Source organism: Teleopsis dalmanni, chromosome X (assembly GCF_002237135.1).
Source record: "Teleopsis dalmanni isolate 2A chromosome X, ASM223713v2, whole genome shotgun sequence".
Lineage (NCBI taxonomy): Eukaryota > Metazoa > Arthropoda > Insecta > Diptera > Diopsidae > Teleopsis > Teleopsis dalmanni.
This window is the reverse complement of record NC_051848.1, coordinates 54,517,428-54,544,154: the sequence shown is the minus strand read 5'-3', so window position 1 is coordinate 54,544,154 and position 26,727 is coordinate 54,517,428. Positions and strand designations below refer to the sequence as shown.

At 26.9% G+C, this 26,727-nt stretch overlaps 1 protein-coding gene across 2 annotated transcripts in view; it reads left to right on the top strand.

Moving 5' to 3' along the window:
- Window positions 1-26,727, top strand: part of LOC119687740 (excitatory amino acid transporter 1) — a 98,536-nt gene that overhangs the window by 42,847 nt on the left and 28,962 nt on the right. Inside the window, exon 1 of one of the 2 annotated variants that reach the window (XM_038102180.1) lies at window positions 16,655-16,908. The exons of the other annotated variant lie outside the window; for it this stretch is intronic. The gene's annotated coding sequence lies outside the window, so the exon portion shown is untranslated. Of the gene's footprint in view, window positions 1-16,654; window positions 16,909-26,727 lie in introns of those variants that run through there. 2 annotated transcript variants of the gene reach the window in all.

Below are 26,727 nucleotides of genomic sequence, written 5' to 3'. Positions count from 1 at the left end.
CTTGTCAACTTCTTTTTTTATATTTTTTTAATTTTTTAAGCTATTTGGATTGCCTTTAAACTTTGGCATTAATCCAAGCCTTCGCCAACAGTTTATATATTAGGTTTTCGCGTACTATGCTGGCTGATAATTGAATATATCGGAAAAACGGTTCTTCATATTTGCTTGTGGATAAATTTTTCCAATTTTGTAATTTACATTTAGAGTTATTTCTTACTCAGTAACTACTTTTAATATCTAATATTTCTGTACCAAGAATTTGTCATGGATTAAAATATCTGCACATTTTTTTAGACGAGTCTCTGAATATATTATTTATTACTGCCATTTTTAAGGTAACATCAAAAGAGATAAGACATATCCTTTTGGGTAAGCTTTTGAAGCATGAAATAGTAAATGGATGGAATAATGAATTAGAACTAGCCACTAGTTGTAATACCACCAAGTTTCACTAGTCCCAAAAATTCATTGTCATTTGACTATGCTTTGTAAGACTCTCAGAGACGACCTTAGTTAAATTAAAATATAGTGTAAATTATTTTATATTTTAGATAATACATTGTACTTTAAATCACTATATCTTTCGAATCCAGTAAAATGGAACATCAAAGAAAACTTAAAAAAATTTTAAAATAAAAGTATTTAAATGGGGTTTCTCAAACCATCTTGCTTAAGAAGGTTGTAAACAATTAACAGGGTTAAGCAGTTAATAAACATTAGCCCTTACTGGTTGAATATTTATCCAGTCTTCCCGCTTAAGAAAGTTGTAAGAAATAAAGAGCATTAAATAACAATTATAAAACGGTATAGTCTAATTGGTCATTTAAACAGATATAAAAAAATTATAAATTATTATTTATATTTAAAAATATTATATTTCATTAAAATATTTTTCCGATATTGCGACTATTTTCGATAGTTATCTTCAGGAATAATATTTTTGATCACAAATAAAAAAATAAATTATTTTCTGAAGAGTATTAAGCAAATAATGATTATAAACTAGTACTAGGTGAATTGTATATAAGCTATTCTAGTTCTTATTCTATAGATATACATTTTTTATAAATATGGATAAATTAGAATCATTTATGTATATATTTTACGTCAAAACTTGATCTATTCATACATTCAAAAGTATTAAAATCTTGTATAGCATTTTTAAAGCACCGCTTAAATATAACATAATTTATATAATAGAGCATTTTATCTGTCTATTCGGACCGATTGTATAGAATCGACTAAAAATTGTGTGAATGAATTTCGAATTTGTATAAATAGAAAAACGAACACAACTAATTTTAAACTATTTCTTGTTTACATGTAATTAAATTGTAATTTTGTGCATAATTAATTTGTTTTTATCTAATTTGCATTAAACTGAGATACTTTTACAATAACGTTTAGAGAATATCTTTATATTAAAATTTCACACACGCCCACTTCATTTATATTTCACATCACAAACTTGTTACGCGCGTTTTTTTTTCTAATATATTTTTTTTTTGTTGTAGCTACAAAAATTCCATTACCGATACTACAAGACAAGTGTTCAGGTTACGCCGATTTAGACGCGATTTTTTCCTATTAAACTTTTAAGGCAAACTTCTAACACTCGTGCTTATAAGGCTTTGTTTTTGTGAGTCTTAGATTTCAATAGAATTTTTTACGTTTCAGTTATTGAAATCAATTCATAAATAGAATATTTTTTATTGAATCAGACTGTCTAAGGTGCAGAACGTACGGTCACTGTCAAAGCTCAGACTTAAAAGGTCTTTAGGTAAGTGGGCAGACATATACTTGATTTGACAGTTTAAAGGTTCCATTGACTAAACAGAGAGAGAGAGAGAGAGATTCCAGTTAAAAACATTATAATTATGCAATTAAAATTAATTAATTAAAAAGCTTTTAAGATTAAAAATTGTACATTTACTCAATAAAAGGTATGTTAAGTTTGTTAGAATATTTATTAGGCAATAAGGTATATATCAGATATCCTTTAAAGCTTATATATATATATTTTTATATTGTATGGTGATACTTTGATAATATATATAATATTTATCTTTCGTTCTGTTTGTCAGAATGTTTATAAGTTTGTTGACCGGCTCGAATACTTTAAAAAACTATAATAGTATTTTCCATTAAAATCAGAAATTGACTTTAATCTTGAAATTTATAGAAAATTATTCCTACAGTCATCCATTTACTTAATAACTATATTAGTTTGAACTCAACAATTTCAACTTAATCTACCCGCCATTTCCAGAGACCGAGATATCTTTTAAATAAACGGGTTGTACTTTTGAACTCAACAGTTTCAAGTTAACCTCAAACCGTTGAAGAATCAAAAAGAAAATATAGTGTCGTGCGATGTTTTCAATAAATGGCTTGAAAGTTAAAGATAGAATTGTGTTTCTAATGTGTCTTAGGGATGTGAAATTTACTTGTATTAATTATTCTACAAGGATCAAATAGATTTTGTGTTTTTACTAAATTAGTAAATGTATTCGTGATTATTTTATTTTTTTTAAAAAATTAGCCAAAGTGCAGATACTAGTTCTCAAATATGGTTTTTATTTAAATTTAACACATAGAATACCTCATTTTAATGAAATAATTCTTTTTATTGAAAAATTGGTTTATTTCTAATTAATTAAATTATTAATTTATAATTTTTTTTTAGATAATTTGCATATTGAAATCACACTTTTTTGATTGTAATGTTTACAAAATCAACTGACCTACCTAACTCAATTTACAACTCCAAGTAGTTGTTCCGCCATTTGATGATTCAATTCTTCAGAAAATTTGTAAAAACTTAACAATAGTCCAAATGCCAGTCTACCCAAAATCTATGCGGAAGTATGCATTAACAGTTTTCTATTAATTTTTTTTTCTAATGTACCATATACGTAATAAGTATATATGAATATATTGTAATATAATTGTTTTTGTTGTTTTGTTATAACACAAAGCAGCCTACTCCCTACTATTAGTTCGGAGTATGTCACGACGTGAATGATTAAAATCTTTTATACGAAACTCAAATGGAACAAAACTTTGATATTCAAAGTTTATGAAGCGAAAGTTCATGAACCCATTTTTGTAGTGGCAATGGGCACGCAGCTGTGTTGCCACTGACAACAATGAAGATTCCAAACGATTCTCATTTTGAAGGGACTAAATATCTATGGAAAAAATACCCAGAAAAAAACTGTTCAATCTTCTATACATTTTTTTGAGGTTTTTGTTTTTATATGTGCACAAAAATACATATCTACGCCTCGCTGAAGTACTCGTATGTATTCATAGAACCAAACAATTTTGATATTGGCGAGGTTTCATTGTTAGGAATCGACCTTGAATTATATTTTTTTTCTTACTTATTTTCGTTATATTATATAAAAAACATATAAAGTTGATTTCTTGTTGTTTAATGTATACAAAATTTATTGAAATACACACACGTGACTGCCACTATAATGAGATTCAGAAGAATTATTTTTAATTATTTCACAAAAAAAATCTTAATTTAAATAGAAACTAAAATTTTTTAATTATTAATTTATTTATACGTTTGCTATAGTTAAAGTAGAAATCGTGGAAAGTACAAGTTTGAAAGCACTTATTTTGACATATTTACTTTTAAAGTGTTAAGTTAGTTGAGAGAAACCTATTTATATTAAAAAGATACTAATCTTAATTGTAATATTTTTATGGGAATAATTTAATTATTAACTTATAAATTTATAATAAAAACATTCGAAGCCTTATAGCATTAGTCAAAACATGTGATGAGAAGAATTATGCTCATAGCTGGCACTGTCTATTAATACTTGAAAGACGTCAGAAAAGCTTATACATATATAGATATATATCTATAAATTTTTTGCTTATTCTTAGACTGCATTTCTATTAGTGGGTAAGCAATGCTAATTAACAAATTTAAGTTAGATTTAGTAGACTTCGTAGCAGATCTTTAACAACCTTACATTATAAAAAATTGGTTTATATGTATGTATGTATATGTATATATATTGTCCTTATGTCCTACTTCTTTAAGATTTGCTGAGTTTTAATTAATGTTGTTTGAAGGACATTTCAGTTGTCATTTTAAACCATTTCGGTAAGATGCTACAATGTATCCATACTAATATCTAATATCTGATTTTGGCAAATAATAACTTAAGCAAAAAGGTCTACGATAAAGATGAAGAGTTCTGCAAACAGAATAGTTCCAGTAGTTAAGAGCAGTTTCTGCAACTGAAAAAACCACGTATTTGAATACATTTAATAGATCACATCAATATTGTATCTTACATTAAATTCATTAAACATTATAATATTTGTTTATTTAAATTTATGGAATGTCTTGAAATTATTACTTTATTCTTTTGATAAACGCACAAATAGTCTCGGCCATATATCGACTGCCAATATTAGGATATGCATACTCGTATTTGTGATTCTACTACGTAATTTACTTCTTGAATAGATTTATATGATTTTGTAGTATTTCATTGAATTCCATTATATATCATGCAATTCATTCAATTTATCTTGCTCGCAGCATAGTTGTTTTGAACAATTGTTCGATTCATATCAGCGCTTGTAGATCGAAAACACTTAAGCCATAAAAGCATTTGTAGATATAATTTCGTATTTTTTGCATGATTTTGTCATACAAGTAAACTTGTCAGTTACTTTGCTTATTTTGTGATATTTTAACCCAAACGTAATTTATATTCATATTTCATATTTCGATCGCGGCATGTACTGGAGGTTTATTGGACGCGGCATTGTTCGCACTGATCGAGTAAGCCAGTTTGCACCAGCGCGTACAAGTAATTTCCCATAAGTCTCTAAACTGTTAGATGGATCAGTTATGGAATGGAAAACAATACTGTTGGTGCTAATGAAGCATAAGCATTTTTAATTAAAATATTTGAATTAGTTACTGAACAATCTAGTTTAGAATTGCCTTACTTTCGTCCGTCTCTTTTAGTCAACAAGCTGCAGACTAATAGTATATAACAAACAAAAATATTATATGTTAATTTTTTGATGAATAAATATTTACTAAAATTCATATCACAATGAATTCGTTTTCAATAAACAGTTGAATTTAGAATAAAAATTTAAATAATGTTATCAGCAGTTGGCGTTTTTTATGGCTATGCTGACTATTGGTATCACCTATAAAACTCATGGAATATGTGTATAATATATAGTTTAAAGAATAATATGATAATGAATTCCATATATTTCTTATAATATATATCTATATAAAACATATATATTTTTATATACCTATATAAATATCGAAAGCTATTAGAAAATATGTTGATAGACAGATTGTAGGAAAACAGTTTATGAGATAGTTGCTTTTAATTCTACTCAAAAATCGTCAATACAGAGTAATATTAAGGTATTGGTCAATATTTACTTTTATATCACTCAGATATAATAGATATAGTATGTAAAATAATATATATGCTCAATAAAAGTATATGTGGACCATGGAATATATTGACAATTTAGATTTTGCAAGGTCCAGGATATGCGTTAGATGTATTAAAGTTCCCCAAACAAATGGCGTCAATATGTTTTTTAAATCATAAAAATGTATAGGTATATGGATACTACATATATCTGGCAGCAAATATCTCTATCCATCTATCTCTATCTAGTGATAAAAAATGACCAATACTTTTAAAATTTTATGGTAAATATTATATATCTGAACTTAACATCGTATTAACTTTAATCATCAAAAGTTGTTAGAATGCAGCAGTTGTGGTTTCTTTCACAGCAATCGAGTAGCCAAAGATATCTTTACAACATTTCTCTCAACCGATCGGTGCTTTATTTTGACTTTATAATTTTGATCGTTATTCTTCTTTCTGGTTTTTTTCTATTAAAAAATATTTGGCCACCTTTAGTTCCGCTCTAGTTTCGCGTCGTTATTCTTTTAGAACTTTATATAGATTTTATACATTATACATATAAATGATGTATAATTCGCTTATACTAGACCAGTACCTCAAACTCAATATTGAGTTGTTTTTTATATAAGTCTTAATCGAAATCTCCAAACATTTTTCTCTGAATTTTTTTTTCAAAGATTTCTAAATGGTCGGCATTAAGAGCAAGAAAAACGCGGTGTTCGAAAACACAGGGTTGATTAAATGGAGATGTTTCCTCTTTCTTTATTTGAGAATCTAGTTGGAAAATATTTATATCTTTAATTGTTACATTTATATATTTGTTATATTCATTATATAGATAGAACGTTTGAATGACCATTATTATTTTAATTGATTTTTTATTGCACATTACTGACTCTTAAGTCCTGGTGCAGTCCGTGATTCGTGTGTACTTTTAATTACCACAGCATATGATTTTCATACAGAACCTCTCAGTTGTAAACCATACATCCATAATGATTAAAATACAGTTAAGTGTGCTAAAAGTATATATTGTAAAGGAAGCAGCGAATTGGGTCCAAACAACTAATGGAGATGTATTAGTTTAAGTTCCACCAATTTTTTATTTGTTGTTTTAATATCTTAATATTCCAAGATATTTTGAGCTGGATTACTTAGGGACTCGTGAGTTGAGAGAGAGCACCATCAATGCTGTTGTGTGGATAGCACGAAAGAGTATGCGCACGAGGAGATACGTGAGTGATAGTATGATACTTGAATTGATTTGGACGTGCTTGCTTTAAGTGATTACGCTTTAACGTTATTTATGCTTATTTGTGATTAGATAGATGCCACAGTTGGGTTAAAGGATTTAGAATTTATATTTTATCGTTGGCAATTATTGCAATAGATGCTTCTGTGGAGGTAAAGAAATCAGTTATGTAAGGATTGTATAAAATTGTGCCAAAAGCACCACCATTTAGAACGCAGGAGTACCTGTTGTCAAATTTTTTTATATTAATATTCCCTTTAATAATAATAATATAGTATGACTATAAAACATCATACTAAAAGTAGGTCAATAGTTTTTATAATTCATTTACCAATACAGCATGCTAAATTTTTGACTTGTGTGTTATCAAGTAATAACCCTCATGCAGTATTCCTTGTTTTCCACTACAATACAGATGATTCTCTAAATCCTATGAATTTGTTCAAAGCTGTATAATATTCTAAACGATTCGCTGTTAATTTATTATTAGTACTTTCTAGTTTTAGTTTTAAGACAAATAAAGTTTTGAATACTTTACTTACAACAGATAATTGGCTATTTAATCATTATGACATTGTTCTGCCAGTGGTTTACGAAGTCTTAAGATAAAAGTTATTACTGTTGCCAATTTTTTCTATATAATTAGATAAGATATGACCTTAAAATAATAAAAAGGTAGCAGAAAAATAGACCTCCATGTTACACTTTTTCAGACTTAAGTGACTGTTAAGTGACGAAATCATTTGCTTAATAATTCTAAAAAATTCTGCACATCTTACAAAAAAAAAACACTTTATAAACGGTAGTAATGCAATCCGACTAATATGTCGGATGACAATGTGCACCGCAATTTAATACCGTTTCCATTGAAATGGTTGTGGTATGGGATTTAAGCATGTGATATTTCATCAATTTACTATTTAATTCAAGCAATTACAGAAACATGAAATTCCAGCGATTCGCCTTGTTCATTAATAATTAACATATATGCGCGAACTCTCAATCCAGGCGAGCCAACTTAATGTGTGGCTGGCGCACAGCACCCGTACATGTAAGCACCCGATGCTGTCATTTGTAAGAGGAACAATGGACTGATGGTCAGATTACGCAATTTTACGAGACTGTCAAGTAAAGCGCGTAATTTAATACAATCAAAAAAAGAACTTGAATTCAATTGAAATAACTTTTTTATATGATTTTAGTGATATTCACTAATGACAACAAATTGTTGAAAAATTGTAGCTCTTAATTTATTTAAATTCTTATAGGATTTTATTAAGCCGTCGCACTTAAGTACAATTTTGTTCCAAAAATTCTACAAATTGCTTTTAAAGTGTATTTTAATGAAAGTGCAATAAAATTAATTAAAACAATTTTTTAAGATTTATGAAGAATAGAAAAATTAGCCAAATTTTCACTTAATAAAGAAATCCAAAATTTATTGCCTGAATAATGAATGTTTACAATATTTTTTTTAGTGTAAACTTAAAATTTATTTTAATTAATTTTTTTTTTTTTTTGTAAAATGTAATTTTTTTTTGGGTAATGCGCTTGCAATCTCTCTTAGGTAAATAATACCTCTGCGCTTGTGAGCACACTTAAATTTTTTTTGTGACTTATTAAAATGACCTAAATTACGCGAAATATGCTTGGGCTTTATTGAACGTGCAGTGGAATGCTTGCTGCCATCGAATACTTTTCGAATACCATTTACAGCACTCAGCACTCTTACGCACATCCCGATGCGCACACAAAAATAAGTGAACACAATTTGTTGTAATTTGTTGTTGCTTTAAGCTTTCATACATTAAGTATGGTATCAGCTTGTGCTGCTCCATACGACAAGAAGACCGAGTCATTTAACGAATTGACGATGTAACACGATATGATTTGTGATGTGTGATATGCGCACGCCGTCAATGCATTATCAACACCACTTAGCATAATTTTTTCATTCATTCGTTTCTTCATTCATTTGTGTTCTTTCACATATATTACACACACACTATACCATACATACGCGCCAAGCACAACACAAAATATATTAAAAACTGCCCAGCCAACCCTAAATTTATTGTCCAGTACTATATACAACAACAATAGCAGTGCGCAACTACTCTTGTATTAATTAAAATAGTAAACAAACCAAAATTTTTTAACAAAGGCGAGCTTAGTTTATTTATGCTGTTGTTGTTGTTATTGTTTTCGTTATTGTTTTTGTTATTGTTTTTGTTATTGTTTTTGTCATTGGTGTTGTTTGGCAATGCTGTTTCATTGTTTTCGCAGTTAGTGTTGTTATTGTTGCGTCTATTAAAGCTTTTGTAGCTTTTAAGTAGCAAATAAATATTTCGTTGAATAAAGCCTATTAAAGTGTATAGTATTTGCATAGTAGAAGAAAATTTTGAGAAAAAAATATATGTACCCTACTTATTGGTGGCTGTACATGTACACTACAAAGCTATGGTAAATGAAGTTATTAGAGCCAAAAAACATTACTAGAAAATTTAGTTGTATTCATACATCACCAAAATGTAGTTTGAGGTAGGTACGGTACAGGGGCTTCTAGTGATGGTATTGTATTATAGTTATGTCTGGATATACTGAACTTATTACCGCTAGATGTGTTAATAATATACAGTTTGTTAACTATATGAGGGTACATATGTAGAAGATCATTGGAACACATATGTTCATACATATATATTGAAAAAAAACTCTTAAGCGCGGTGTTGACTATCATTTTTTAGTGTCATTCAAGAGAGAAAATTCATGAATGACACTCAAAAATGATAATCTGCATCCTTAAATGACATGCAACCAACCTGTTGTCGCGCTTACCAAAATTTTCAATCATTTAGCTTCTCGCCAACATGTTGTGAATGATAATCTGTCACCCAAAAACTTGAATTCCTCGTTCAAAAACATATTTTTGCGTGATTGCATTAACACACTTACAGCATGCGCAAACACCCTTATTCTTTAAAAATTTTGCTTGAATGATAACTCTTGAATGTGAGCAAGTTCGGTCGTTGAAATAAATCTAAGCAAGATAGAGCGCAACTTAAATGACATTCAAAAATGATATTTTGCGCCGCGCTTTACTCTTCTACTTTCTTAATCTTACTCTCTTACTCCTATTTCTTATTCTAACTTTCTTACTCCTAGTCTTACTCTCTTTCTCTAACTTTCTCACTCTTATTTTTGAACTCTTATTGTAAAAGTTCAGAAATAGATATCCCCGTAACAGAAATTGACTTTTAAACTGCTCTATGATGTAAAATTCGCAGTAGTAATACATCAGCATAATCAGTAGTGTTGGCCTCAGCCCATGCAATGGTTTTACCGTATTTTGCTTTTGGTGTTGGTGTTGTTGTAGCATGTAGGTATCTGAAAAGCATGCAGGAATTATACGACGAATATATGAGTTTTGATGTGGAAATGTAATGATTGAGTGAGTGTGGGAGAATTTTAGAGAATACTAGTAGATTTGGGATGGTTGGGACTTAAATTAAAATCAATTGAATTGAGATTTGTGTGTGTGGTGCATCAGAAGAGGTAGATCTGCAATTTGGATACACATTACGATTTTAAATATTTATGCGGAATTATTTAGTAAGTTTAGTAAGTAATTGTTTAGCACATAACTATATTCGAATCTAAATTGAGCTAGTGCAGTTCTTTCTGCAGAGAAAAGTCATCGTTCTTTGCCCGAGCGAAATAGATTGGTTCTGAAAATTCCAGTCATAATTGTCAAATACTGGTTAATAATCATTTTAGAACTCCCGGAGAATGTTTTGTGTTTACCGGCTGACCTTATTAGATCTTCTTTGAAAAGAACTAGGTTTGAATCAAAGACGACAGTCTTCTCTTTTTTATCAAATTTAACTCTTTAGAAACTATAATTAAATTTCTTTACTAAAATATTTAGTCAATATTTGTGGCAATATGCCTTCTTGTATTCGTGCTTTCTCATTGCTAAACATCACCAGTACATTATAGTTGCTTTTAAGAATTCCTTGACTATATTCACGTTTTGTTAGTTAAAGTTAATTTTGTAGACGCTGCTCTGTAATAGTCCTCAATATAATAGTCTTCAGTTTTTGTATTTTTTTGTTGAAATTGTATATTTAATTCTAATATTATTTAAAACTTTTGCCTGAGACTATATTGATGGTTTTCAATTAATGATGGTGGTTAATTGGCAATTATGGCAATTAAGCATGATGGTTTTGTTAATCCTATATTTATACAACTTACAATAATTTGTTAACTATTCCTAAAATCGTAAATAAGCATACCTTAGACCTGGCTCCAACTGAGAATTATACAATATAACAAGCACACTTGGGTGCGAAAAATTTGTCTATTGAACGAAACTGCACGTTTCAAGTTCCATTTCTTAAAAACTATCTACTTTAAATTGTATCTTCAAAGGTTTCTTGTATTGTCATCTTATTGTCAATCAACGGTTAATATAAAGTTCATTCTGATATAATTTTAATATGATTTTTTTGTTGAAATAATGAATAATGAATTGATTTTTGTTTTCCCTTTGCATTTTACGACCCAATATCATTGCTATTTCACCAATAAGTGCTTCATATCGAGTAATTTGCTATTTTACTTATATACATGTCTATATATAAATCATACATAAATTTTATACCTATATATTTAGATTATATATCTAAAATAGTGTACATTTGCTTTTGTGAACATAAATAACTTTTATCATATGCATTAAGCAAATCTAAAATATTCCATTTTATTTATCAATTGAAAAATGCTGTTCTTAGGAAAGTATTAGTACAATTGAAATCTGATAATTTTTCTATAATAAGGTACCACATCTGTTTACGCTTCCATTATTTGATAAATGTTAATAATGGTTTTTATGTTCTTTATACAAAAATATTGTAGGTCGTCTAGTATTACATATTACATCCATGTAAATGATGACTTTGTCTGTCCGTCCTATTACATAATACCGGTAAGATCAGATAATAAAATTAAAACCAAATGTTACAATAGAGATAATGTGCTCAATCATATGTTTTTTAATAAGTATCTATTTAAAAATAGCATGGTATCATCACAATTGTTTTTTTAAATCAATTCTTTGATTGCAAGTTTAGTGAAGATTCAGCAAATATTTTCAATAAAGGAATCATCTTCTAGAGTCCATTAAACATTGATTATTATTTAGAAATAATATCTGCGTACTTTACTTAAGAATTGAATCTATTATTTACAGTAATACAGAACAATTCCATAGCCATAATCGGTCTTTTGAATAGGGATTAGTTTAATTCATTCATTGTTTCATTTATTGTTTGGGATTTTCTAATATCAGTCATAGAAAGTAGTCTGGTATAATTCTCTTGATCAAATTAAAGATTGAACACTGACAGAGAATATAAAAAGAACTCAACTCATTCTATTCAGAGACTACATTATGTGACTACAAATAGATCCATTAAGATTTTGGATGCACTTTGTTAAAACGTTAATGTAGGTTGCGAAGATTATTATTATTATTGTTCTATTAATTATTATCACATTCCAAGAACTTAGTCTATTCACATATGCTTTCAAGACACCCCTATTACGCGCTAATGCTCTAAGCTCGCTAAATTTGTTAGTTTCCCTGTTTATCGATCTTCTTCATTTTCGGTCGTCCACGATACCTTTTACCTTGTGGATTCCATTCTAATGCTGAGTGTGCAATTTAACTAAATGGTTTACGCAGGGTATGTCCCTACCAGCCATATTTCCGCTTCATTATCTGCTTTTCAATCGGCTGCTGATTTGGAATTTTCCATAGCCGCTTATAATATATGGTTCTCGATTGCGATGAACCCTTAGGTAATCCATTAACAACTTCAGCCTTGATGTGATTATAAAAGCAAACGCTCTTTAATCTGGTAATAATCTTATATATTGTATATAAAATCTAATTATTAAATGAAGTATTAAAAAAAAATGAAGTATTAATTTATTTTATTAATTTGATAATATGATTTATTATCGTACGTATATAAATATATATATACGATAATAAATATATATACGATATAATAAATATATATATTTTTTCATTAAAAGTTTATTTTCTAAAAACTATATCTTAAAAAAAAAGTTTTTGAAACATGAACTATGCATTGAAGGTCGAGAAGGTCATCTTATCCTTCAAATATTATATTATGTTCTTTTCTATAATTATTCTATTGCTTTTAAATTCATACATATTATTTTTGTTTTTATTAGAACACAGTGAAATTTTTCTAAAAGATTTAGAAATTTATTAAGGACTTAAAGTATTCACGGAACCGAATATGGTCTGGAATCTTTAACCAAAACAAAATATCAGTTATTCGTAGCTTCGATGTTGAGTAGGAACGAGATAAATTATATGAACATTTAATAACGATTCAATTGATATGGGTTTTATATTGATCTTATATGCAAATACGGTAGTTCTATTTTAAATATATTTCTCTGCCCTAAGATGATTTCAACAAACCAGTAGCGATCGATTGGATTTCATACCTGAAATTTATATTTCGATTGAGTTTTATATGTAAAATTAAAATTTTTAAATAAAGTATATATATTTTTTTTGTATTATTAAAATTTTTGTAATTATAGTCCTGTTCCACTATTAACACATTTAAGAATAATTTATTTTGTAGCAGCAAAATGAACACATTATCTTAAAGTCAGTTTATATTTCTCTTAAGGGTGTAATAATATGGAATATCAAATCGGACTACATATTTTGGTACACCATTGCGTATGAGCAAATTAAGTTTTTGCAATTATAATACTCAACACCTTTAAATGTAGTTTAAAACTATGTATTTCATTTTATTTGTTTTTATTAGCTCTGACACATTCTGCAGAGATAATAATAAAAAATCAAGCTGAAAATGTGTGTGAATATCGATAAAAACTACATTAAACCTCCTAAAAGAAATACAAAAGTCGATATCGAACTAACGACAGATATCTGTAAACTCGTATATCACTCGAATAAAAAAAATTGATTTAGATGACGATGGTTGGTTCCACCGCGATTGAATGCAAAATAGACTAAATCTCTAAAACCTTAAAAAAATTCAAACAATTTGTTAGAGATTTTAATGGCCTGGAAAGAAAGCTATAGGAAAAACCTTATACATTATGTTCTTATTCTTAGAAAGAGGAAAGGTAAACTACGATGTATGAAATCTATTGTGCTATTCCTGGAACATTCAACTAACTATCGTAAACAATATTAATTTATTTCAATAAAATTTGACTAAGCTTACTAGCTTTGTTTTCTCATAATCTTATAAGGTGATTAGATAGGATGTACGGAACACTTATTTTGCATAATATTGGATCTAAAGATCAAGTGTTCGTTGGTCCCAACATTAAAAGGTAGTAGTTAATAGGCGTATATTCAGTTACGAAGCTGTTGACTTATTTCAATTCAAATCTTATTAGTTTGAGAAAACTTTCATTCACGTTATTGACTGAATGAGCTATTTGATTTGCCTTAAGACATTAGCGACTTTTCGAAATAGATTATATTCGATATATCTTGGTACGAAAAAATGAGTACACTTTTCCTGTCAGCTGTTTCGTCACCATTAACAATCGTTGTACAAACGATCGAAAATTTTTCAAAGTATCTAAAACAGATATGCGATTTTTACAGCTTTTGGTAAGCTTGAATTTAGTGGGCTAGGTCTCATATCTGCCTGGGTGATATAAAACAAAATAACTAATAAGCAACAGTTTTATATCGTATTTGCAAGGATTATAAAGCAACAGATTTCAATGGAGCATACTTCTGTCTGAAAAATTGTGTGGAATATGAGTATGAATATTAGTTCCACTTGGTATAATAAAGGATTCTATCGGTGTTGCAAGCCTTTATTGGACTTTATAAAGTTACAAGTTGTTGTACATGCCTTATAGTAAATATTCGGTAAAAGTAAAAGATTAATAGACCATTAGTTTCAGATACTTGTCTGCTATTAGTTCTTATATCAATGCAGGCGATGTAATGCTGGTGGAGTTGAAATTCAAGTCCGTATTGAGTACTTTTTTTCGTATGAATAAATAAAATTTTTATATACTTAGGTTTTGAAATGTTTAGTTTGATGTGTTTTCTTCTTTTTAACATTTGATTTCTTTGTTTTTTTAAATACATTGCTATATCATATGCATAACATTATCAAAACTTAACGTTTGGTCTTACTACGATTGTTGGCATATAATTAGGTTTTACAAGAACTTCTGATGATCCCTACGATATTTGCTTAAAAGACCTTTTGCAGTACAAAACGTTCCATAAAAGCACTTACGTCTGCTTAAGCTAGTAATATTTTATCAATGCCACAGGCGGGAAATAACTGTAAGAGAAAATTCAGTTTTGTCTTAGACGATAATTATTTTCTTTGCTGTTTGTTATTGGCGCTGTTTGCTATGCAAAGCATTTTGTGCTTTTTTCAGGAGGACCATAAATGCTAGTATCTCTATTTTCTATTACCTGGTTTTGGTGTTTTCGTATAGAAGAAGCAAACAGTTATTATTTTAATTAATTTTTGAACATATTAGAAAATATATACATCATTTATTGCTGTTTTTTTTGTGATATTAATCATTTTTGTTGGTATTATCCCCACTCCTGTGGTCAATTGCAGTGGACGAGCTCTTGTATCGACTCAGTGCCAAAAAATTCGAAGCACAAGGCTATGCTGACGATATATTCACACTTGTTAGGGGTAAATATGAAGACACGATCTCATACCGACTCCAACAAGCCCTGAACATCGTAGCTGGATGGTGTAGAGAAGTGGGATTAAATATAAATCCTAATAAAACAAGTCTCGTTTCCTAAATGGAGAAGAGCTATTAGCTGTTAGCCAGGTAAAGTATCTGAGAATGATTCTGGATGAGAAATTGACATGGAATTCTCATGTATACAACGTTATCCGAATAGCCAGAGAGGCATGATGGACCAGCAGAAACCTTAACAATAAGATAACAAAATTATTTATACGTATATTGTTCATTAATGAGTGGATATATGCAAAAAAAAAGATATTTAGAAAAGACAGTGTAAGCCAATTTAAGCTGCATTAAAATTGGCTTACACTGCCCTAAACCAGTCAAATGCTCGATTTCAGTTTAAGGCAAGCGTAAATTGTAGTGTCAAAATTACTGTCCAGTAGAGGCTCTGACATAAATATGCCAAATACCCTTGAACAAGATACGTTGTACAGCACAGCAAAGCACAGCACAGATATCCATACCAGCTCACACGTACATCATCCGGTTTAAATGATTGCAAACAGTATTTAGCTGCGCTACATGTGATCAGTAGCTTACAAATAACAACAAAAAAACAAAAAAACAAAATTGAAATTAAAAAAAATGTTTCAAAAAAAGTAAGGCTACCATTAAAACATCAAAACAAGCAGCAGGGTGCTGCAGTAGCAGCAAAAAAAAGCAGCATGACTAAAAGCAGAACAATTCAACAACGCGAAGTACCGCCTAACATAGCTTACAACAGCGTCGTAGCAGTTATAACCTGAACGCACTGCAATGAAACAGAGACAGCTGTGCTGTCTAAAGCACAGCAATACAAAAGCTTGGGGTTGAAATAGACAAAACTGTTAAATTCAACTGTTGCTGCTGCTAACAGTGCTGCTATTGCTATTGCTTTAACATACATACACATAGGCTTAGCCGCTGCCACAGTTACTGCTGTCGTTTCGCGACTTCTGCTGCTCTGCTTGTGGCCTGGCTGCCTGCTCGTTTCTGGGTTCTATCGAACACACGTTTTTAGTTGCTCGTGAGTTTTTTAATATAGTCGCGTTTTATACGTCGTTAAGTGAAGTGTTCAATTTTGTGCGAAAGAATAAAAATTTAAATTTCATAAATGATAAATGCAAAATAATTAAAAATTCAAATATAGAAATTTTTGTATTTTATTTTAAGTGCTTGTTTGTTTAAATAATCGATATACAAAGAATATGTTCACTAAATCGCTGTGTTCACTAAGCTAGCTTCATAGTGCGCGGGATATTTAAAACATTTTTATGTTAACTTAAACTCACACATTGAAGGAAAACCGCAAAAATACCCATTCACATTTACATCTACATCGGTTTAAGGAAGGATAACACAAATTTTAGGAATTCATTTTACAATGTAAGGGTACATAAATTAAGGATTTAATTAAAAAAAAATTATTTTCTCTACAAAGTATTCAAGAAAACCTGTCAAGAGTCTCATAACAACAACAGCATTATAATGCACTATCTTATGATAATAAATCTCAAAGTGATAACTTATTTAAATAAAAAGAAAATTATTTTCTATAAAAATTATGAAAATAAATTCTATAAATGTGTTATTAAATCGTATTATTTTTAATAATTACAAAACTTATAAGCTTCGTTTCCATTTTTGATGGTTTTTAAAAAACATTATGTGGACATAAAAGTTAACCATTTATATAACTTATTTAAATAATAAATTAATATAATAATAATAATAATAATAATAATAATAATAATAAAAATATAATAATAAAAAATTAGTATAATTTTATAATAAAACTTTGTTTTTATTTTTTACTTTTGACGGTCATTAAAAATAATAATAATATTATACGAATTTAATAATTAAACTTTGTGTTTATATTTCATTCTTGACGGCTATTAAAAACAAAACTTAATAATAATAACTTAAAATTTAACCAATTATATAATTTATTTTAATATTATAATAAATTAATAATAATTATAATAATTATTATAAAACTTTGTTTTTATTTTTCATTTATGACGATTTTTAAAAAACACAAAACTTAACTAATTATATTATTTATTGTAATACTATAATAAATTATAATACCAATTGTAATTATTAAATTATTTATTATTCATAGATGAACCTTTAAAATTTTAATCGAATAAATCAAAAAAAAATATTCAATAGCAAATAAATTACTAAAAGTAACTAAGTATTCATTTTCTTAATACTTTATTATTTTATATGAAATATAAATATATTATTGTAGAATTATGTTTTTTAAAACAGTGAACTTTTAAACTATAATTTTGAAAAAAACATATGTTTAAAAAAATGTTGAGTTAATTATTAAGTAAATAAACAAAATATATAATTTATATAAATAACATTTTATTTTTATTATATATTTGTTTTAGAGATTAGAAACTTAACAACTTACAGCTAAATATAGAATAAATTACTTGAAAACTTAAAAAAACAAAACAAAATATTTATTTATATTTTATTTAATAACAAAAGAAATATTTTATTTGTTTAAAATACGTATATTTTATAAACTAAAAAAACGTAATGCATTTTGGTACAAAATAAAAAATAATAAAAATAATTATAATATAAATATTAACAACTATTCAAAGTAAATTTTATACAAAATTTTTTATTTATTTTTTTTAATATACTACTAATTTTTCAAACGAATTCAAATAAAAATTATTTATAAATAAATTATCAGCATAAATAAAAAATAATAAACAAACTATAAACAAACAAATAAAATAAATAAATCAATATTAAAACAAATTGTACCAAAAATTTATTTCAAGAAGTAATAATACTTAACTTTTTGTAATAATACTTATTACTCATCACATTAATTTTTTTTTTTTTGAGGTATAAACATATATGTATTAATTGCTATAATTAAGTAAAAGAATTATTATTATACTTTAAAATTATTTTTATTTGTTATAAAAATTTTATTTTTATATTTAAACAGGTAAATTAGTCAGTAAACACACTATTTTTTTAATTATTGAAGCCTAATAATAGACTTAAAATATAAACAATAAAAAATCAAAAAATATGTATTTAAATAAATAATATCAAGCATATATGCCCTAATAATAATAAATGCGTCAAGTAAACTGATATTAGTTTATGTTAAGTTAGGTTACTAGGGCCGTCCGAAGACTCACTTAGACCACGAGGTCCATTGTGATACCCTAAGAATTTGACACTTGTCCCTATAACCATTTGTACTGGCCACAAAGCCATTGACACGAGCTATGGAAATAAAATCTAGCTCTCTTAGTGAATTGAAAAGTGTGATATTGATATTAAAGTGCTATTGATATTAAACTGATATTAAACATTTATTACAAAAAAAATCAGCTTTAATATATAAAAAAGCTATATAAAAACAAAATATATATAAATGTTTCTAAATAATTTAAATGGTTTTAAATGGGCTTATTAGTCAACTGTTTAAATAATATACAATTTTTCATCTTTTTTTTAAATATATTTTATTGTCATCAATATTTGGGGAGTCCAAAGCCCAATCAGCTAAAGATAATCATCTTTAGAGTAGACTATGGTCAAAATATTGGTGACAACAAAATTTAAATTTCATTCATACCAATTAAGCTATTTATAAACAAATAAGTAAAATTTGATTATCAAAAAAATTAATTATAAATTATTAAATAAATAAAATCATAACTTAATAAGTAATAAAACAAATTGCAATTTTTTTTAACATTTAAAACACTTTTTAAAGAAACAATGTACAAAAAACAAATATAAAATCTGAGAAAAATTGTGTGTTCATTAATAAATAAATAAATAAATAAACAAATATATAACTTAATTTAAGAAAAGCACTATTCACTAAAATGAATACTTTATTAAGTTATAATACAAGAAAACAATACAAAAAATAAACACTATATTCCAAAAACAAAACTATTATTTAATTTAGGATGATTAAACAAAGTTAAAAAAGTAATAAGTTAATGATAAATAATTAAGTAAAAAGAAAAAAATTTAAACAATAAATAGGTGATCTATAACCAAAAATTGAAATAAATAACTACAAACTCAAATCAATAGTTAAATAAAATATAATAAAAGATAATAAAAAAATGAATTGTAACAAATATTATTTGCAAATTAAAAATAATATACTAAATAATAATTAAAAATAAATTTTATATAAAATTATTTAATACATTTGGGCTGATTAAACACAATTTAAAAAATAATAATTCAGCAAAATTCATAAAAAATAAATAACTCAAGCAAGAAAAAATAAAACAATAAAAAATAATTAAAAAAATTTTAGAATAATTATTTGAGTACATAATAGTAAATAAATAAATAATATCTCTATAATTAGTGAATATATAAATACCCACAACTACATTAAGTATTATTTGTAAAAAAAGTAAACTTTACGTTTAGAGAATAAAAAAATATATTACAAAAAAACAAAATATTCATTAGCCTAACTAAAAATAAATTAATTATAAACAAATAAATAAGTAATGAAATTAATATTATAATTTGAAAATATAAATTTGTTAAAAAAATTAGTAAACAAATAGATCAATAAATAGAAATATGAACATAAACAAACAGTTAAAGGAATATTTAAATAAATAATAACATATATACTAACATAACATATAACATATATATAACATATATATGTAAAATTCAAAAAATTATACGATTCATTGTCAAATTAAATGTTAATTATAAAAACTTAAGAGTTTTTAAATATTAATTCGATGTTTAACGTCCGTTTTGACGAAAGAAACTAAATTCTTAATATAAACTTTCGTTTCTAATAGAAGGGTTTTTATCGAAAAGTAGTGAATATTTTTAATTAATTGAATTTTTGACTGACTATACAGTATAGTTTATTAAAATAAAAAAATAAAATATAAAAATATAAAATATATATGCAATAACTAGAAGAGAAATAAAATAAATAAGTAACTTAAAAAAAAAACTAATACTAAATGAAAGAATAATAAAATGTAATAATGTTTAAATAATAATAATTAATAAATTTAATAATTGGAATAAACAAATTTTTCTAAAAAAGTACCAAATAAATAAATGAGTACCTAATAAAATAATATTTTTATTATAAATAAAATAATTTGTGATAGAAATTTACTATATAAACTAAAAAATTTTAATTATAAAGTAATATCAAACAGAATTAAAAAAGACATAACTTATAAACAACAATAAAATTAATTAAAATAAGTAAATCATTAGCAATTTAATAACTCTAATATTTTGTATAAAATGTTTCACTTCACAACTTAAGCGCAATATATGTATAAATAAAGATAATATTAATGAAATAAAACAAAGTGAATAAAATTTAGATAAATTAATTATTAAATAATCGAATTATTTGTAATTTTAATATTTATAAATGAAATAAGTTGTATAAAAAAATTGTATCACAAATTTTTAAAAATAGCCGGATATAACCTGACGAAGCTTTTTTAATAAAAATAAGTAAATTAATATAAAACTAATAAAATAATTAAAAAACCAAATATAGTTAAATAGAAAAATAAAAGTTAAAAAACTAACACAATATATATGTATATATGTGAATTATTTTAATATTCACTGTTACTGATACTTAATTTATAGCCAAAAGTTTTAAATAAACAATTAAAAATACATTAAAAATAATAGTATAAAGTTATGATTTTTTAAATGTTTTTAGGTTTTTTCAAAATCTTTACATATCACACTGTCCTGTGTAAAAAGTAACCGGAGCTAATCATTTAAAAAATCTATATGAAAGATAAAATTACATTTTTTTAGAAAAAAAATATTTAAAAAAACTGCAATTATACTTTTAACTGTTCTGCGAAAGCGTATAAAAATTATTGACTATACTTTTTACCAAAAATCTCAAATATGAGCGACAAAGTGGCGGCAGCGTATTAACTGGACATAATTGGGTGTGTGTATTCTCAGTATTCTTTAGGAAAGGTGCTTCACATCGATTATCGATCTTCATATCGACTAATAAATAGAATTCTCTAAAAGAATTAAATTCCAATATTTAACCAATATATGTTATGAAATGTTAAGTTATTTGTAGTGCACTCCATAAGATCTGCATTGAGGGTGACGAAACTAATTTTTGCTTAATTTTTTTATATTTTATTGAATTAGTCTAGATACTTCTACTTAAAATAAAAAATTTCAAATACTTCCTTATAGAAATCACGATAAATGAATATATTATAGACTTATGTATTCTTCTGACCCATTGCTTGATTTGATATAATTTCTTGATTAATATAAACAAATACAATAAATAATAATAAGTAAATGAGAAAAATTAAGATAATAAATAAATTAGTGCAAAAAATTTTATAAAAATTATTATCCATTTCGTGTTCTTGATTTGGCATCATCCAATGTAGTAATAGTATTCTTCTTTATTATATACAGAATATATATTTATATATTTAAATTTACAAATTTAACTTTATACATTAACTATAAATAAGTATAACTAAATTGACATAAATAGTTTTTAATTATTCCTTATTCGATCATAGTTTTCGCCGCCAATCGGAACATTATCCAGTGTATATATCATTTAAGACTAGACTTCGCAAGATCAATTCTGTAGCCAGTCTTCTTTTATTTTAAATGCATCATCCAATGTATTACAATGTATTACTTGGTCATTTTATAGTTCATAATAGGATCGTTCATAATTGCTGAATGTTTTAAAATTGTTTAAACTTTCTACAAAAATGGTAATTATTTAGAAGATAAATTTTTGATAGAATATTTTTGAATGAAGAAACTCACTTTTTACTTAGTAAACAAGTCGATAAACAAAATTGTCAAAGCCCACAAAGAACTATCAAAAGATCATCTCATCCATAAAAAATCACTAAATGGCATTGAGTTAGAAGTTGCAATATATCTATACTTTTTAAACATGACAATGGCGTGATGTAAACCAATAATTCTTCTCTAATTGCAACAGTCACATCATCATCAATTCCTGTATCCTGTATAGGGCCTCTAATTGTCCAATTGACAGCCATATGATTGTCAATTATTTTTTTTTGGCGCAAAGCTTAAGATGTGGAAGATATGTAGTTGCGACAAAACAGTGTTGCACTAGAAATTCCAGGATGTGTGATTTCACGTTTTAATAATATAAATTGTGCCACCTAGATTTGCAATCTGTGACCTCAACTTTTTTTGTAGGATTGTATTTGTGTGTGAAATGCTTAAACTCATGAAGTTTAAAAACCGAACATCCATCAAATTGTGGCCGAACTGTTGCTATACCTATAGCTATATAATGAAAACTTGCTGAAAATTACCTCAAAAGAATCCAGAATTGTAAGTTACACCAGGACATTATACTAGGACCATATGAGGTCGTAAATTTTATTATTTCGTTAGTTATCACAGCTAACGGCAAAATCCATCGAATATATCATAAGTACGTTTTATTTATATTTGCCTTTGGTATTACAAAATAGATAATCCAATATACAATACATATACAATTATATTTACAGTTCTAGAAGGCACATTAGAAAAAAAGACCCACAAGAATTATTTAAAAATGATACAAACTTGTAATGTAATGTAATGAACTGTTTTAATTGAAAACAGCAGAGAGTTTTTTCCAGAGAAGTCAGACAAATGTAAAAGAGATTATCTCATTTGACTGTAATGTAAAACTTTACTTTTTTTTATTATTTGATAAACATCTGTTTTTACATAGGTAATTCAATATATAATCTGTGTGTAGTGAATCATATAATCTATACTTCTCTAATTTAAAATAAAAAAAAAAACGAATGGGTATGATTTGTAGTTAAAAAAATAAGCTCTTTTCTCTTAGGTTTAATATTAAGCAGTTGTTGTGATTGTAGAGCCTATTAATATATCTGTGGTTAGAATTGCCTATTTGGTCTTTCCAAAGCAATGTTGAACACCTTTATGAATATTTTTATGAAGACTATTAATCTTCACAGTGCTTTTGACTGGTAACATAGAACAACAAGAATATTAGAATTGTTTATAGTGCCCCATAATATACCATTGATCTATAGAGAACTTATTATTTATTGTAAGGATGAAATCGTTTCATTTTATATGAACTTGTCACACTGTCTTTATGCAATTTTTGCATGATCGTCTAAAATTAGAATGCAATATGGGATATCTTGTCGAGTCGGCTTAAACGTTAAATGAAACATCCTCTTTAATGTAAAAGTTATTTACAATAATTTTTGAGTATTTCCTTTTATTTTCCAGTGGTAAAACCAGATTTCAATCATCTGGTTAAGCTTCGACTGCTGGTGCTGAAGAGCTTTAAACAGATTCATTTATCAACATCAGTTTACATCACTACAGTTACGAAATTTGAGAGAGGCATGTCAACTGTAAACAGGCCGTATAAAATAGTTTCTTAAAAAATTTTCTAGTTGAACTCATGTATTCATGAATTAAAGAGAAGTCGGTTAATTTCTTTACTGAACAAGAAAGTATAGATTGTTAAAATTTGCTCACATTAGTAAATACTATAGAGTAAAAACCGAGACCCTTATCTTATATAAAACTGTCGTCCCACCAAAATCGATGAAGCGGCTGTGCTATATCAAGAAATGGTATTGTACAATAACTTTTGCTGTCAAAGATGATTACAATTTTGTTAATTATTTTGTAACATCAGTCAAGAGTTCTATGAGTTCGCTTGGATCCAAACTTGCTAACGAGCTCGCCCAATCTTGTTCACATTTTTACTGACAGTATTATTTCAAACAGTTTTTAAAATGTTGACAATTGGTTATCACGACTATTCGACTAAAGATAATCTTTCGGTTTGCTTGGATTTTGATTCATATTTATATTCACTTAGGTAATGATTTGGCCCAAGTATAGCGTAGTACCTATATTGCAGGAATCGAACGCATATTGGCGAGAAGTTTCTTGCAGTTATATTATTAATTTAAGCAAATCGCGGTATCTTAGAAATATAAATCATATTAATAATTAATACAAAAAGATTTACAAAAAATAATTAATAATCAATACTATACATAGATGGAACATATATAATAACATGAGTCAAAAAATTTAAGTCACTTTTTTATAAAATAATCTTACGCATAGCATTGATCAGAAATTTAAGTTTAGTTGTATGATCAACTTTAGGCTTTCGTAGAGTTACCTCACAACAAACTAAAATTTATGCCGCCATTTTAACAAAATGGTGCTTGCCTGAAGTGAAAGAGTGAGGTATCTAATAGATAAGAAATGAGACATCTAGTCGCCTTTTTTATGACTACTCAGTTTCACTTCCAATTAGAAGGATTACTATAAGGTGAGAAATTATTTTTCCCTCTGATATTAGGAATTTCTCAATTAAAGGCATTTTCGTCTTCTAGTGTGAGGGAAATATATATGGTCTTAGACACACCAGACTGTAGAAGGTAATTAGAGTAATTTCAGCGCTTAGTTTTCTTATATTTTCGGACTTATCTGAACTTCACAGCCAAGAATTTTCTTATTAATCTGTTCAAAACATTAATATTACTATCGATGTTCTTTCTTTTGATGTAGTCAAGACGCATTCCTTCAATTTTTAATGTTCTAAAAAATAGACCCTTTTGCAATTTTTAAATTCGGTTTTAGCAAAACTCTATATGAAAAAACCTGTTAAAATAATATTAATCAATTAATATTAAATTAATCAAAAAATATAAAAACCATGTCAATTAATATACCAATACATATTTCATAAAGTCCATGCAATAAATACTTAACATATTATATATTTTTCGTTAAATCCATAAATTAATAATATAAATTATAAGTAATTCTTTTTAAGTAATTTGTTAACTTAAAAACAAAATTGTTTTCAAAAAAAAATTCTGAGAATAATATAAATATTTACTTAACAATTTACTTAATTAATTATAAAAACAAAAAAAAATTTTATTGCTTTTTTTGAGTATCTCACCCCGGCACTATAGATTATAGGTCCACTTAACTTTAAGTTAGTGAAGACAATAATAACAGCATCATAATTTCAAAGATAGCATAAAGACGTCATAATGAAAGTGATTATCTCATTATAAAAGTCAAAGCTCAATTAAGGAAACTTGCGTCAGTCTTTGTTGTCTTGCATTTAGGTTATCAAGAGCAAGAACTCCTAGTAACTGCGGATAAAATAATTATTTTCAGATTTTATAATATTGCTTTATAAAGCTTTATAATGTTCACACTTAATGTACAAATGAAATAAAAGTCAATACTGTAAAATTAGAATAGGAAGACAATGTTTAATACTAAAATTTAATTTTTAATAGAAACCACACTTGCTTAAAGAATATAGAGGGTCAAGAAGCTGGCTTGTGATATATCTCTAAATGCTCTTTAACCATTAACACAAAAAAAGTTAAGTATCAGACTACTTAACTGCTACTTTATTAGAAAACTCCATACTTATTAGAATATTGTACTGAGAAGTATGCCAAAAGCTTCATTGTATGGAGCCCTTATCACAGTGGAGCATCTAAATGATCACAAACACTATTGAGTAAAAGTGTTTTAGACACTAACTCGAATTTGATCAAGCAAATTAGACGAAGACTTAATGTACAAAGTATACAAAAATGTCACACAAATCAAATAAAATTATCAATGAAACAAAAATCAATTGATCGGCTTCACACTTTTATAAATATTACATATCTTTCTTGAAAACATAATATCATCTTCGAGAATAGATAAAAATCGCACGGGACTATGTTATGTGATTACAGTGCTGGGTTCAAAATTTTTGTCAAAAACTCTTGCAATCGCATTTTTTAATTTTGAGTTCCGAATACTTTATACACCTAGATTAGGTTAGGTTATACCGGCGTTATATAGGGGATCTACTTACGCCTACTGACCCATCCTGCTACCGAATATAAAGGAAAACTCAGGGTTTAAAACCACCTAGTACCTTTGACGAAGTTCAGAATGCTATTTAGTGGGAAGTCTTATAATTGATCAATATCTTCAAGAAAGGAGACAAAAACATAATAGACGAGGAGCACATTTATTGTCTTCTTCACAACTGCGACAGGTATGATTGAAAGGGAGATTCAATCTCTAGACTGGTTCCTTAGTTTGCAGTGA